This window comes from Gracilinanus agilis, chromosome 1 (assembly GCF_016433145.1).
Source record: "Gracilinanus agilis isolate LMUSP501 chromosome 1, AgileGrace, whole genome shotgun sequence".
Lineage (NCBI taxonomy): Eukaryota > Metazoa > Chordata > Mammalia > Didelphimorphia > Didelphidae > Gracilinanus > Gracilinanus agilis.
The window spans coordinates 452252752-452269895 of record NC_058130.1 but is presented as its reverse complement, the minus strand read 5'-3'; the positions used below and the strand labels follow the sequence as shown (position 1 = coordinate 452269895).

General features: G+C 31.1%; 1 pseudogene; it reads left to right on the top strand.

Annotated features, from left to right (window-relative positions):
- Positions 1-3249: 3249 nt before the first annotated feature.
- On the top strand, positions 3250-3347 carry LOC123232732 (annotated as a pseudogene).
- Positions 3348-17144: the final 13797 nt, after the last annotated feature.

Genomic DNA, 17144 nt, shown 5'->3' with positions numbered 1-17144 from the left:
ATATATATATATATATAAAATCAATGACCTTTTGTTCTTTCTAACACTCTCAAGTTTCATTTGATTTGAGGTATTATTTTAAAATTGTACACAGAGGAATTTTGGGAGAGTTTACTTGGGTTTCTGACTCTTCTCTCGACTTGGTTCTGCCTCCCTAACAGGGTACTTTTAGAAGGGGATGTTTTATAAAAGTCACTTTAATTTTAAAAACAGTATTAGAAATGTGTTATTATGAAACTTAAGAATGCTGTATTTATGCTTTTATGATTGCATATTCCTTAATTTTTCTGATGTTGTAATAGTGCCCTAAGGTAATTACTCTGAAAGGTGCAATGATATAAAGCAAAATAATAAAAAAAATTATTCTTTTTGTATATTTTATTAAAAAGACCATGAACAAATTTTATTTGATACTGAACTAATAAATTTTGTTAGGAATATTTTGAAAGATAAATTGTTAGAACAGCACGATAGCTATGTTCAAAAGATTAAAAATGTTATTATATTTAGAAGATTTTACACTATATACTAAGGTATAGCCAAAGTGAATATTTTAATAAACATTTTTTAAAATCAACTACAAATGCATTTCCTCATAAAAAGTAAAATATGTTGTACATAAATGAATTCACAAATCTCTTACAAGTCTAACTTACTTGTCTTTGTATCTACATAATAAATCCCATCCACAAATGTCCCAGCTTTTTCCCACCCTCTTGGAGTTGCCCAAGGTATCATCCAAGAGACCAATATGTTCAACTGAATAAAATCTTTCAAGTTTTCAACTTAAATTTGATAATTTGGAGATAAAATTCATAATTTTTTCTTCCAATATTATTTCTGTAGTTTGTTTAATATTCTCTTGATTCTACTCATTTCACTGTTCATTATCACATGTTTTTCTGTCCATTTTAATACAAATTATCCTACTCATAGCTTCTTATGGCATAGTAGTATTCCATTACAATTATATACCACAATTTGTTTAGTCATTCCCCAAATGAGAGTCATACTCTCAATTTCTAGTTCTTTGTCACCACAAAGAGAGTTGATATAAATATTTTGGAACATATGGATTCCTTTCCTTTTCCCCTTAAAATAATTGAGGAAAAGACTCCAGAGTCTATATCACCCAGGGGTATTACTGGGTCTAAGGATATTCACAGTTTTAGAAATCTTTGTGTGTAATTCCAAATTCCTCTACAAAATGTTTGGGTCAGTTCTGAGATCCATTAACAAAGGATTAGTGTTCCCATTTTTTCCCATCTCCTCCATTATTTATCATTTTAATCAATCTGATGCATTTAAGATGATATCTCTGAATTGTTTTGTTTTTGCTTTCTCTAGTCTGTAGTGATTTGGAACAACTTTTAAAATATATCTATATGTGGCTTTGATTTCTTCACCCCAAAATTGTCTATTTTTTTCATTTATCAATAAGGGCATAATTCTTATTCTTACAAATTTAACAAACTTATTTCTACATTTTAAATATGTTACCTCTATATAAAAGGATATCTATAAAATGCCCCACCCCATAATTTTCTGGATTGTTTCTAAATTGTACAACATTTCTTTAATGTGTACAAAAACTTTTAAATTTAATGTACTAAAAATTATATGTTTTACATTTCACTATTTTCTTTACCTCTTGTTGAATGATAAATTCCTCTCAGATACATAAATCTGATAGATTATATAGTCCTTGTTCTTCTTATAATTTACTTGTGATATTTCCTTTTATGTTATGATTTATAAATAAGGGTAAAACCGTAAACAAATTAGAGGGTCACAAGATAGTTAACCCATAGGAGAAATTTTTATGACCAAAAAATATGCAGAAAACATGACAAAATGTAAAACAAATTATTTTGACTACATAAAATTATAAATCTTGTACAAAATAATTGCAACCAGACTGGAAAGCAAAGAAAAAAACCAAGTAAATATTTGTATAGCTATCATCTTTGACAAGGCCATCATTTCTCAAGTTTATTGACAAATGATTTAAATTTTATAGTAACTCAATTCATTCTCCAATTGATAAAATGACCAAAAGATATGAAAAAGAAGTTCTAAGATGAAAAAATTAAAAATATCTCTAAATATGAAAAAATGTTTCAAATTATATTAAGTGGAGAAATGAAAATTAAAACAACTCACTTATACCATCTTGGGCCCAACAACTTGACTAATATGAGAAAAAAGGTAACTGAAGGAATGTCCATCAGTTGGGGAATGAATGAACACGTTCCGTTATATGATTGTAATAGATTAATATTGTGCCATATGAAATAATTAACATGGCAATCAAAAAAAATTTTAAAAATTATAAGGAATGTTGCTAAGTGAAGTGAGAAGAACCAGGGAAACATTGTACATAATAGCAACAATTCACAATGATCAACTTCGAATGACTTCACTGTTATAAGCAATGCAAAAATCCAAGACAAGTCCAAGGAATTCCTAAAAAAGAAAGCTATCTACCAACACAGAAAGAGCTCCAGTGTCTGAAGGCAGATTGAAGCATATCATTTTCAATTTCATTTCCTTCATTTCTTTTTTTTTAGTTTAAATGATATGTGTCTTCTTTCACAGCATGACAAACATGGAAATATGTAATACATAATAAAACAAATTATATTGCCTACTATCTCAAGTAGATTGGAAAGGAGAAAACATGGATTATAAAATATCAGAACCTGATTATTAAAAGTGTATTTACATGAAATCTGGAAAGAGTATAATAAAAAAGAACAAAATAACTTGAAGGGGAATAGACAAAAGAGGATTTTACCTGATTATTTCAGTGAGGAGAAAAGGAAAACATATAACTAGATAATGTAAAAAGAAAGAAACAAAAAGGAACTACAAATTATGTAAACTTAAAACTAGAGAAAGTAGAAATCAATGAGGTAAAGGTTTGAGAGTAAAGGGAAGGATCACTGTAGTTAGACTGACTTATAATAGATGAAACTAAAATAAATGATGAAGTAAACTATGTTTATAAAGGAAGAGAAATAAATTCATAATTTAGAAACCAAAAAATAGCATTAGAGAAGATATAAATCTAATTTGCATTGCTTTAAGAGTAAATGAATTAATCCATTCAATAAAATGAAAAGAAGTTACATTTTGGACAAGAAAACAAAGCCCTACAATTTAATTCTCAGAAGAAACATGTAGAAAAATAAACAATGAATCAAATGAAATGAAACGATCAGACGAGAATTCAAAATAGAAAGCATAGTTCAGCAGCACATATATTAAAATTGGAATGATACAGAAATTAGCATGGCCCCTGTGCAAGGATGACACACAAAAAAGAATTTATGGTTCACATATAAGACATAGCAAAAATGGATATTTGCAATCTAAAAAGAAATAATGACCTAAAAGAAAATTACCTTTTGATAAAAGAAGTAAAAATTAATATTAAACTAAGATGCTTATTAACTCATCTAAAAAGCAACCATGAGGAGACATAGAAATTACCTCAAGGAACAGATTTTGGTGTATCTCTCTCATTTTTGAGAATGTCTAACAAAGGAAAACAAAACATGAAATATAATTGAACAAATTGAAGGAAAAGAAAAGGTAAAAGAATTACTGGTGTTTCTAAATGGATTGTAAATGGGTCTGTCAAAATTATGTATATTTCTCAGTATCCTACGAAATTTATACAAAATGCTAAAAGCAAATCAAAAAAAGTCATTAAACTGTTTTTTAAAAAGAATAATAATATTTTTTCTATTTGTAGAAACAAAAGAAATAGACCTAACTGAAAATAAACAATACATTCCTAATAATGAATGGATCAAAGGATAAATAATAATTATTGATTATATGAAAAATGATGAAACAAAGTGAACATCAAGAATTCTAGAATGAAATAAAGCAGTGCTCAGGGGAAGAGTAATATCTGAGGATATTTAGGAAGCAGACAGGTTCCATAATAGTTTGAGTGCCAGGTATAGAGATGGGAGGTACTGGGTTCAAATGTGACATCAGATACTTCCTTACTATGTGACCCTGAGCAAATAATTTAGCCCTCATTACATAGCCCTTAGTGTTCCTCTGCCTTGAAAACAATATACAGAATTGATTCTGATAGAAGGTAAATGTCAAAAAAAATACCTTGACAAAATAGAAAAAGAGTAAAATAATGAAGTAAATAGTCATTTACAAAAAAAAGGGAAAATCAAAGATTTAAAAATGTAAAATAAACACACAATAGAAACTCTTAAAATATGAAGAATGTAAACTTGAAAAAACCCTATATGTGATGAATGAAACTAAAAGCTACTTCATTCAAAATGCTAATGAAATTGATAAAAACTTTAGCTGATATGTCAAAGAAAAGAATAGATAATTAAATTAACACTTGAATAAACAAGTTAAATCATAAAAGGCATAGAATAAATAAAAATAATAATTAGAGGCTCCTATAGACACATGCCAACAAACCTAGTACACAAGAAATAGGTTCAGAAGTATTAAAAAACAAAACAAAATAAAAACAAAAACCTTAAACTAAGAGAACCCAAATTATTTTAACCTATCAAATTTCAAAAAAATAATGGTTAGGAACTTTGAAATGGGGTAGGAAAATCCTTTGGCTGTCTCTTCTTCTTTGATAATTTTAGCAAACTTAAAAGGAACAATTACCATCAATGCTATATGATTAATTTTAAAAATGGGAAAGAGAAATCACTTTCCTAGTTTGGCTTTTAAAAGACACAGTGCTAATATGTCTAATAGGTAAGGCAAGAAGGGAAAACAACAGAAGGATTATACTCCAATGTCATTAATGGATGTGGATTAAAATTTTAAATCAAATTCTACGGAAGAAACTGCAGTGATCCATCCAACAAAACATTCAACATATCCATATTGGATTTATTTCAGGAAGGTAAAGATGGTTGAGAACTATGAAAATAATCAACATAAAATTAATCATATTAAAACTAATATATAACAAACCACAAAAAAATGTCTCAATAGATGAAATACAACCATTTGATGAACTGATTTTTTTTCTAAATTCTAAAAAGTGGCCAAATGGTCAAAGGCATAGTAACAGGTGGTTCTTAGATGAAATGAGAAAAGAATATTCTGAATTACTATTTATTAGCAAAATACAAATTTAAGCAGAGTTGAGGTATCAATTCAGACCTAGTAGACTGGCTAATATGACTATAAAGGAGAATAGCAAATGTTAGAGGGGATGTAGAAAAATTGGGACCCTAAAGTACTGTTGGTAGGCCTGTGAAATGATACAACCAATTTGGAAATAATTTGTAATTATAACCAAAGGACCATAAAACTGTGCCAGTCCTTTGACTCAGCAATTCTACTACTAGATCTCTATCCCAAGGTGATCAAGGAACAGAAGAATGGAATATACTTGTACAGGACTATGTCTAGCAGTCCTTTATGTAGTGGCAAAGAATGGACAACTGAGTGAATGCTCACCAAAAGGAGAATGACTGATGAAATTTTGGCATATGGTTATAGAGGAATAATACTTTATTATGAGAAATCACCAACAAGATCATCACAAAAAAAAACCAAAGATATATGAAGTGATGCAAAGTGCAATGAGCAGAACCAGAATGTTTTCCTAGCAACAGCAATTGAAATAAGTTGATCAATTGTGAATGACTTAACCATTATCAGCAATGCAAGAATCTAGGACAATGCCAAGAGACTCAAGATAAAAAAGGCTTTATATTACTTTAGAAGGAACTGACAGAGTATAAATGCAGATTGAAGCATAAAAAGTTTCATTTTATTTCCTCCAGGATTTTTTCTCTAGTGTAAGTGATATGTGTTTTCTTTCACAAGATGATAATATGTATTATATAGGGAAACAAATATGTGACCTCTATCATATTACCTACTCTCTTGGGCAAGTTGTAGGGGTAGGAGGAAAGGAGAGAACATAGATTGCAAAATATTAGAAAATGAGTATTTAAAATTTATTGACATGTAACCTAGAAATAATACAATTTAAATAAAAACACATTAAACAACCCTTCATATCATAGGCAAAGGTCATTCTAACTTCATAAAAATGTGTATCTCTAAAAACTATGAAAGTTTCACTAAAAAGAAATGGGGGGATCAATCAACTAAAGTACACCAATTACATGCATTTGTTAAATCACAAAGTTCCTTTTAGAACAACTTAACTTATAGAATATTTTGTGCTTGTAACTCAATCTAGCCATAATAATACAAATAAAACACTACCAAAGTTAATTTACAATTTTAATGCTATACCAAACAAATTATCTTAGAAATAACATTGAACAAAATACAAAAATAACATGTGGAAAAATAATAGATATATCATATCAAGAGAAATAATGAAAAGATTTAGAAATCATTCTGAACATCAAACTATAAGGCAAAAGTCTTCCAAATTATCTGTTATTGATGAAAAAATGAGTGGCACACTAATAGAACAGATTAGAAAAGTAGATTCAGAAAAAATGTTAACTCAACAAGTTGTAAAATTACTTAAGAAGGAACTATTTCATTAAAAAATAATAGTACTGCTGGAAAGGTTGGAAAGCATTCTGGAATAAATTAGATTTAGATCAACAACTACACCATACTCCATTATATAATGAAAAAGGCTAAGTGACTATATTATTAAAGATAATTCTAAAATGAGCTAGAAGAATAGTAGACTATATAACTTTCACAACTATGGGATGACCAAACAAAGACTAGAAAAAATTATAGAAGTTAAAATATATAACTGATTACATGAAACAATAGTTTCTGTACAAAGTTAATACACCTAGGATAAGGAGGGAAATAGTTTCATGGAAAAAAAACTTCTATTAAAATAATCTGATAAGTACCCAAGATAAATAACCCATCAACATTAATTATCAAAAGCCATTACACAAGAGATACTCATAAGTGAAGTGTTCTCAAAGGAATTATAAACTATTAAAAGCCATCCAAAAGAATATTCTAAATTACTAATAATAAGATTGATACAAATCCAAAAAAATCCTGACATATCACCTTATTCCCTAAAAATTGACCATAATGACAAAAGATGTGAATACAAGCTTTGGACAATCCATGAGAGGAAAGGTACACTGGTGCCTTTGTTTATGGAGCTATGAATAAGTATAATTATTTTAAAAGCAAATTGAAAATGAATAAAATGTGTTTATCTTTGACTCAGAGATTCTATTTCTAGGCTTAAACCAAAAGAGGATATTACTAAGAAGAAAATAATAATATTCACCAAAATATTTATACTTCTACTTTAGTGATAGCAAAGAATTGGAAACAAACGAATGCCCATTAGTTGGGGAATGGCTAAACAAATTGTGGTACATGAATGTAATGAAGACATTACTCTGCTACAGGAAATAAGAAATGTGATGAAAATAGAGAGGGAAAAGACTTACATGAACTGATGTAGTGTGATGAACTAGAACCAAGGAAATAATATACACAATGAGTACAACAATGCAAATAGGGAGTATAAACACAAATATATAAAAGGTGAATATTGCAAAATTATTTTAAAAATAAATTGTTTCAAAAAAAAGGATATGAGAATATTTTCTAATTCAACTCCTTTGCAAAGTTAAGAGGTTATGAAGTGGCTGTCTGTCTATCCAGTTATTTCTCTTTTATCCAGCTCTTCATGACCTTGTTTGGAGTTTTCTTAGCAAAGATACAGATGTAATTTGCCATTTCCTCCACCAACTTATTTTACAGATGAGGAATTAAGGTGAACAAAGTTAAATAACTCATCCAGGGTCCCATAGCCACTAATTGTCAGGAAGTTTGATTTAAACTCAAGAATATGTATTCCTGATTTCAGGTGTGGCACTCTATCCACTATGCCACCTACTTCCACCCCCCCATGTCCGTGTTTATTGTATATATTTTCAGAATTTACATGTTAATCAATAATGATGATTCCCTCCCTTTTCTTTTTTTTTTTTACACAGGGAGGGATAGGGATACTGAGGAAAATTACTACAATAAAAAAGTAAAAGCTATGGATATTTAAGAGTTTTGTGACCATTAGGAAACATTCTTATTGGAAGAGGAATAAAACATCAGGCAAACTTGCAGAGGAAAATGCAGTACATTACTGAAAATCTGGCCACAGTCTTTTAAGCCTTAGTTATCACACTAAACTCTTATTTCCCTCCTTTGAAAAGTAGGGTTTAAGTCAGTAATCTTGAAAAATACAGTGACTGCTGATGTAGTCAGTTTTGGTATATAAAGAATAGATCTCAATATGCTTTTGTGAACTTAAAGATCTGGAAAAGACATTGATTTTGTGAGAGAACCAGATGGGACAAAGCGATGTGGCTACCAATAAGAGTAGAACTGTCAAATGATACAAAAACATGACAATTATTATCTATTTCCCTCTTGGCATTGGAGCCTTTAAATAGAGATACAAGAAAGGAAAGCTGTATGAATCTACTTGAAAAAAACAAACTGGAGGTAAAATACACAAAAAAGGTCATCACTAAGCTAAATGTTATGTCTACAATGCTGGAAGTATTCTGAGAAAATTCAGGACTGAAAGTCACTAATGCTAGATCTTGGAAACCTATTTATCAGAAGCTACTTCAACCAAATAGAAATTGATGAGAAGCACTCATCTCATACCTTATTTTTGTAAGCTAATACATGTTCAAACAGAGGGAACGTCCTTGACAAGTGTTATACATTTGTAGGACCTGTAAATAATTCTCTTTAAGCAAAAGACGGAAAGAGCTCACCAGAACAGCCCTGGGGTAGCCATTTTTTTCTCTGTTCTATCCCTGTTTTGTGAGTAAGATCCTCATTACCACTGATGGTTATAGCAAGATAGCAGAGACTAGCATGTTCCAATGGATAATGGGAATATGATTCTAATGGTTCCAAGTGGAAGTCTAGGTGAGGGAAAAGTAAAGCACTTAGATTATTATCCAAAAGAGATTTCCAAAAAAAAAAAAAATACAAACTCAAGCTATATGCCAGAGATCAGAGTTTGACCCCAGGGTTACAAAAACTCCAATATAACATTGAGTTTAATATATACCTGAAAAAAAGGGTTAAAAACCAAGTTTTAAAGGATTTCAGATGAAGAATTTGTTTCAGTTTGGGACAGAAATTAACTGGGACCTTTGAAAAACGATGTCATTTGATCTTGATAACAGAGCTTTCTCAAAATGGTATAGAGTGCTTTGGGACATTTTCAAGCAGACTGGACAATCAACTGTGAAGGATATAATGGAACATATTCTTCCATTAAGGCAGAATGTTGGACAAGCTGACCTCTAGAATTCTTTTTGCGGTGCAAGGATTCTATAATGATATAAAGGTTCTGACACTGGAAATGAATAAGGCTAATCAAAAGAGTTCACCTTTATAGAAAACTTTAAGGTTTACAAAGCAGTAGACAAAATAGGGCCTTTATGGAAGAACTAAAGATATGTTAGGAAGCATGTAGAAAGGGCAGCAAAGGACAGTGAAAAATGTTGAAAGTGAAATTAGAGGACCAACATTTGAATGCCAGTTGTGCTACTTACTGTCTTTGTGATTACACCAAGTCATAACTCTGTGCCTCTATTTCCTCCTTGGACAAGATGAGGAAGTCAACTAGATTACCCCTATGAACTCTTTCAACCCTTAAGCCTAATATTCTAGAGATAAGGGGTTTATCAGTTTCTGATACATGTCATGGTATTTACAGCTAATGAAATCAGCCAACTTGCATACTTTTTAAGCAAGTGGGTTCAGAATACTATTGATACTCTTATAGAACCAGATGTATGTAGTCTCTTCTCAGATCCAAAAACATTTACTTTGTTCTTTTATAATGCCATTATCATTATTTTAAAATGTGGAAATATATAACGGCAACAAAAACTCATGTTCTCTGGTTTATTGTATGATAGCAGATGTAGAAAGAAAGTGCCATATCATTGCTGCCAGGTTGTCAGAGTTATATTTTGCAGTGACCTAGAATGTTTGGTTCTGTCTTTCAACATTATAAAATTCACTTTTAGAAAGGTAAGAGCAAAAGTAATGAAAAATAATATATTTACTTTTGAAGTTTACACTGTGCACCTAGTTATGGGACAACAAAAAGTCGAAAGAGTAAGTTGCAATATCAGCCCAATATTTAAAATCCCTTTGGAAATTATAGCAAGATAACTGAATGAGAAGCTATATGTAAGCCTTACTCTGATTCATCACCTAAAGTCACAAGAAATATTTCAAATAAATAAAAGAACAGCAACACAAAGGGAAAAATTTCTTCATAAAGAAAACCCCACTGGGGAAAGGGTGAATAGAGTAAAGAAATGAGAAAACAAACAGACAAAAATAACAAATCCTTAGTAGAATGGGAAAATGTTATAGTGAACAAGACTGAGAAAAAAAAATCTTAGAGGAAAGAAAAACACACTGCCGACATCTAGATCCTTACAAATAAGTTTGGAAATACTGAAATAACTCGGAGTAAATGAGGATATTTTTAAAAAGGAATGAAATGGAAGAGGGTAACAGAAGAGAACAAACATTTATTAAATGATTAAAACCTTATATTCAAGGCACTACACTTCACAAATACTATCTCATTTGATCTTTACTGCATACCTGAGACACAGGAGCTTTTATAATTTGCATTTTCCTGTTGAAGAAAATAAGGCAGGAAGAGCTTAAATAAAAGTTTGACTTTCAAAGAGTCAAACAGATAGTTTCAGAGGTCACATTTGAATTCAAGTATCCCTTATTCTAGATGCAGCACTCTATCTACTATCACACCTAGTTAATATATCAGAATGTAAGTAAACTTTTAAAAAATTCATTATTTATTTTAATAGTTTTAACATTTTTGATTACTGAATTTTATTTCTCCTTTTTATCATTCCCACACACACCAAAAAAGCAAGCAATATTGTTAAATTACACATGAAATCATACCAGACAGATTTCTTTATTACCTCTATTACACAAATACAAAGACTAGTAAAGGGAAATTTTACTTCAATTAGCATGCAATTTATTAATTCTTCATCTTGAAGAGGATAACATTATTTATTATGAATCATTTGGTCTTGTCTTGGATAATTGTTTTCATCAGTGTGCTAAGTTTTTCACAACTGACCAATATTATAGTATGGCTATTATTGTGTACAGTGCCCAACTGGTTCAATTTACATCAGTTTTTATAGACCTTCCCATATTTTTCTGGAATCATCTATCATTTCTTATAGCACAGGAGCATACAGTTAAAACATGTGCCACAATAGAGTCAACTATCCTCCATTTTATGGACATCCCCTCAATTTAAAATTTGCCACCTCAAAAATAACACAATGTAATATTTTTCTTTTTTTTTCTTTTGCTTTTTCTGATATCATCATTGCTACCCCTGCTTTTTTCTTAAAATTTTAGCTGAAACTTAAAAGATTCTGATCCTGCTCCTTATTTTAGCTCTGTGAATATGTACTTTTGTTTTCTGTTTCATGTGTTTCTGTTTTAAACAATATATTGATAGGTTCTAGATTATAATCCAGTCTAATACTGTTAGAGGTGAACTCATTCATATTCAGAGTTATGATTATTAACAGATTTCCCTACATACTATTTTATTGTTAATCCTTCTTTATTTTTAATTCTGTCTCTCATCAAAAGTCTGTTTTGTTTCTGACCACTGCCTTCCTAAACTTGACTTTTCCTTCCTTGAATACTTCTTTTATGTAAAATTTCCCCATTCTACTGCTTCCTACTTCCAGTTCATCTATCTTTCTCACCTTTTCATTGGTTTAAATTGCCCCAATATAATTTATTCTGTCTATATAGATACCTTCTAATCTTAGGAATTATACATATTATCTTTCTGTTTAGGAATGCAAAGAGTGGGGGCAGCTGGGTAGCTCAGTGGATTGAGAGTCAGGATTAGAGACAGGAGGTCCTAGGTTCAAATCTGGCCTCAGACACTTCCAAACTATGTGACCCTGGGCAAGTCACTTGACCCCCCCATTGCCCACCCTTACCACTCTTCCACCAGGGAGCCAATACACAGAAGTTAAGGGTTTAAAAAATGCAAAGAGTTTAAGGTTATTGACTCCCTTATCATTTCTCCTTCATGTTTACTTTTATATGCTTCTCCTTAGTCCTGTGTTTAGCTGTAAATTTTCTCTTTAACTATCTTTTCATCAGAAATATTTGAACAATCTTAATTTCATTAAATGCTCTTTTTTATCTGAAGCATTTTCACTGTTTTGTTGGATAGGCTATTCTTGTATTTAATTCTAGGTACTTTACCCTGCTTAATGTCATATCCTAAATCCTTCATTCCTTCAATATAGAATTCACTAAATCTTTTGTGATCATTACTGTAATTTCATAATATTTTAACTATTTCTCTCTCTGGGTGGATTCTTTATTTTCTCCTTGAACTGGGACCTTTAGAATTTGGCTATAAAATACCTTGGATTTTTAATTTTTGCATCTTTTTCTGAAAGTGATAAGTGGATATTTTCAATTTTTATTTTAATTTCTGGATCTAAGACATTAGAGCAGTTTTTCTTACGTTTTCTTGAAGTCTCCTTTTTAAAGTCTAGAATCTCTTTTACTCATAGCTTTAGGTAGTCCAATAATTCTTAAAAATGTCTTTCCTCAAACTCTTTTCCAGATTAGCTCTTTTTCCAATGATATATTTCATTAAAATTAAAACTCTGAAAGAATTCTGAAACAAAGAATTGATGGTTTAGAGCAGGAGGTGAAAAAGGTTAACAAAGAAATGAAAATCTGAATAACAAAGCTGCAGAAGTAGAACACACAAAAAAGAGAGTTTCATCTATAAATATTTGACTAGAAATAAATCTCACCACAATTTAAAATACCTTCATTTTAAAAATGGCATGAGAGGAATGGGCAGTATCTAACATGTCCCTTTCCCAAGTTTACTATCATAGAAATGTCAGAAAGCTTTCCTTTGGTTAGATGTAGGACTATCTCATTGTGCTGACTTACCTCATTCACAATGAAAAAAATCATTTCAGTCTCTATTGTTTGGTATATATTTTCCTATTTATATGGATTCAAGACTTTGATCAGAGTCCTACTTTCCCAAATAATCAAATAGTGACCAAAAGTTATGTTGAACCTGAAAGTAATATCCACTAAATATAATATTTAAAGGAATAGATCAATATAATTCTATCACTCTCTCTGGGAAGAAAAGAGTAGTCAAATATCTGCCTATAAGATCCCCTTCTCAGAGGGAAATAGATTCTCCCTCAGAGAAGAATCAGGCAATGCTAGGCAGAGTTGGCTGTTCTGCCTCCATTTCATTCACAGAATGAGATCCCCATGGTACATGTGGGGAACAACCCTTGCTATACTTATAAAATAAAGCAAGTGACCTCAAACTTGAAACTTGGCAAGAAATCTTAGGAATATAAATATTTCAAATATATACAATGAAAAAGAGTCCATGTGTATCATATTTCAGGAAAAATATAAGAAAATTGAGGAGGAAACATTGCTTTTAGAGAATAAAATTCATATCAATTGAAAAAGTTGTCACCTAAGAGCAATTCCTGTCTCTCTCTCTCTCTCTCTCTCTCTCTCTCTCTCTCTCTCTCTCTCTCCCTTTTGTTTCTGTCTGTCTCTTTGTCTGTCTGTCTGTCTCTTTCTGTATCTCTTTCTTTCTCTCATACACACACACCACACAAGCATATACATACAAATATTACTGCAAAATAAAAAAATTATCAAAATCAAAGGGGAGCAGATTCACAAACTGCTGATATAATTCTAATTAATTTTCACAGATTTACTTATTAACTAAGAAATTAATAGTCTAGGAAATACTATAATCCCCTTTCAAAAATAAAATTATTGGCAGGTATAACTAACTCATTCAGAATCACTGGATATTTTCCTATTTGAAAGAAAGTGGACCTTCAAAATGTTGCTGATTTTGAATTTCTCTGGAGAAAGCCATTGTTGAGCAGAATGTGTCACATAAAAAGTCAAGTGATAAAAAATAACAAAGAAAAACAAGTCCATACAGAATGAAAAGCCTGAGAGATGACACCTTATTTACATGCTGCAAGGAGGAGACATGACTATTGTCACAGAAGTTTCACCTTGTCTAAGGGTAACTGATAGAAGAAAGAGAATAACTCTGGGCTTGCATGATGAGACAGAATACTCAAAAGTTAGGAAGAAAAGTGGAGAATGCAAATGACTCAATATTTCTCCAATGCAGCCATTCACATGTTAAGGCTAGTCAAGCAATGAATTGGTAGAATAGGATATATTCAAAGACTCATGAATCATTCTTTTACCTTGGGTCAATAAGTTAAACATAAATATAATTCATTGGTAACTTTAGTATGAAGGAATTTAGGACTGTGCTGAACTGAGAAAGGAGAAATTGGTTGCTTTTGAGCTTTTTCTCCTTCCCTCCCTCCACATTCCATCACCTTTACCATATTCCTTTCCCTAAGCACAAGAATTCATAACTTAAGGTTTTAGGTTGTATCCCATAATGCTGTTATATGAGAAAAAGTAATATACTGGAACCTGTTATAGAACTTTGGGCAAGGCACTTCATATATATGGGATTCTGTTTTTTCATCCACAAAATGAGGGGATAGAATTAAACGTCTTCTAAAGAATCTCTCATAATGTATCTGTTTCTATGATAAACTAATTGGTGCTAAGCGATTTTTTTGCCTGATTGTAAATTTTCATATGTTTGTGTTAGAAGAATTACTATTTAAATTATGTATGACATATAGACAGAGGGAAAAGAAAGCACCTTAGAAGCATTCCAAATCCCTCATTTTGACATTGAGGAAACTAAGGTCAGGAGAGGCAAAGGGAATTTTTCAAAGTCATAGATCTTGTTAAGAGCTAGAGATGAACCTAGAGTCTTCATCTCATGAACACTAGCCAATCAAATCCACTTTTTACTATACTATTCCAAAGTATTGAATCAATCATGAATACTTTACCTAGATTATTCATCTAATTTACCAAATACCTATGCCAAAATGTTCAAAGGCTTTATGAAATGAAAATGTTGGCAAATATTTTAAATGGAAGTTGAACACAAAGTATCCTCATTTCTTTACATCAATTTGAATCCCAAGAATATAAAAGTAAATATTTGAAAAATTGCATATTTATTAGCAATGGGTTGATTAAATTGGTCCAATATTTGCTTCATCTATTTCAGACTATTAATAAAAATCAAAAATTAATTTTCCATATTTATATATGATAAAATTATAAAACAATTTTCTGCTATAATTCTATATATGTTTTTATAGACATAAAAGTGACCCTCAATAATTCTATTAAGAGGAAGAAAAGATAGAGTGGTGAATTTAATATATGCTATTTCTGAGATAAATGAATATATTTGAATTAAACTACATATGTTGGATGCAAGTTATGCCAGTTCAAAAATATGGAGAAGGTTATGACTTTGATAATTTTGTCTTGCATAAATGCATTACTTACAAATATTTGATTGTTGATATATTTTTATTTTTAAGGCAATTAATTCAATATGAAGATATTCCAAATGCATTAATGTTTACTCCAATAATTTCATTTTTATAATGGTATCAGGATACTTAGTTTTTTATAACTTTCAATGACATAGAAATTAATAGTATCACAGGACCAAATATTTTCCTTCTACAAAGGAGTTACAAATCTCAAAACTGCTATATTCGTAAGTAACAGCATTGTCATTTATGACACCAACTCCCTTTCTCTTTATTATACCTTATCTACTCAAACCTACAAATAGTGCTATAAAATCACTAAATATTGATGCTTACCAGATCTTCATTTATGCATATCAGATTACAAACGCCATAGAAGCATGAGAAACTAATAATCAGATCTAGGGGATCTTAAGCCTATTCTTTGCCAAAAGCTAAGAAATTAATAGCTAAATTGACTTTCATAAAATATAGTATCATCCTTCCTCCTAAACCAAGAATTTGTTAATATGTTCTAGTCATTTTTATATAATCAGGGGAGTAAGATGGCACAGTGGATAGAGTGTAGGGTCTCAAATTAGGAAGACTCAAATTCCTACGTTTAAATCTCACCTCAGACACTTATAAATTTTGTGTGCATTTTAAGATGGCTCTTAACCCTGAGAGACTCTCTACTTCAACTTCCTTAGAGACATCCCATTTCCTTTGTGTGAGGTGTCTGAGAAAGTATAAAAGAAGAGAGGAGGCAAGGGTTGGGTTTTGGTGCCTTTTACCCCAGAGAGTCTTTTTCCTCAGAGAACCTTTTGCCCCCAAGACCTTTGGTCCCAGATAAATGCCAGAAATCTAATTTTCCGTGGCTTAACCAAACCTTTCTTTTCCTAACCCAAATAAACCCAGCTAAATATCTCTGGAGTCTAGCCTGATGTTTTTCTTCTCCATAGCCTACCTCAAAAAGAAATACCGGGGCTGGGAGGACCCGGCTACCTTCCTTTCCCTTTCTGTACCTTTCTCATGCTCCTTTTTTTTGCCACACACATTTGTGACCCTGGGAAGTCACTTAATTATCCTGATTACCTCAGTTACTCATCAACAAAATAATCTGGAGAAAGAAATGGTAAATCATTCTAAACTCGAATAAGGTCATAAAAAGTTGGAAAACAATGAAGTACCTGAACAATCACCACAAAAGCCCATTCTTATAAACAATGGGGAAACACACAAAAATAAATTGTTTATATGTTCTTATGTTGCATACATTCTCATAAGGAAAAAATTATAAATATGTAACTATTTATTAATATTCATTTTAACATGGTTACATGATTCATTCCCCTGCTTTCCCCTTCACCCCCCACACTCCCCTCACCCATGGCCAATGCACATTTCCACTGGTTTTAACATGTGCCATTGATCAAGACCTATTTCTAAATTGTTGTTAGTTGCATTGGTGTGGTAGTTTCGAATCTACTTCCCCAATCATGTCCACCTCAACCCATGCGTTCAAGCAGTTGTTTTTCTTATATGTCTCCTCTCCTGCAGTCCTTCCTCTGAATGTAGGTAGCGTTCTTTACCATAAATCCCTCAGAGCTGTCCTGTGTCATTGCATTGCTGCTGGTACAG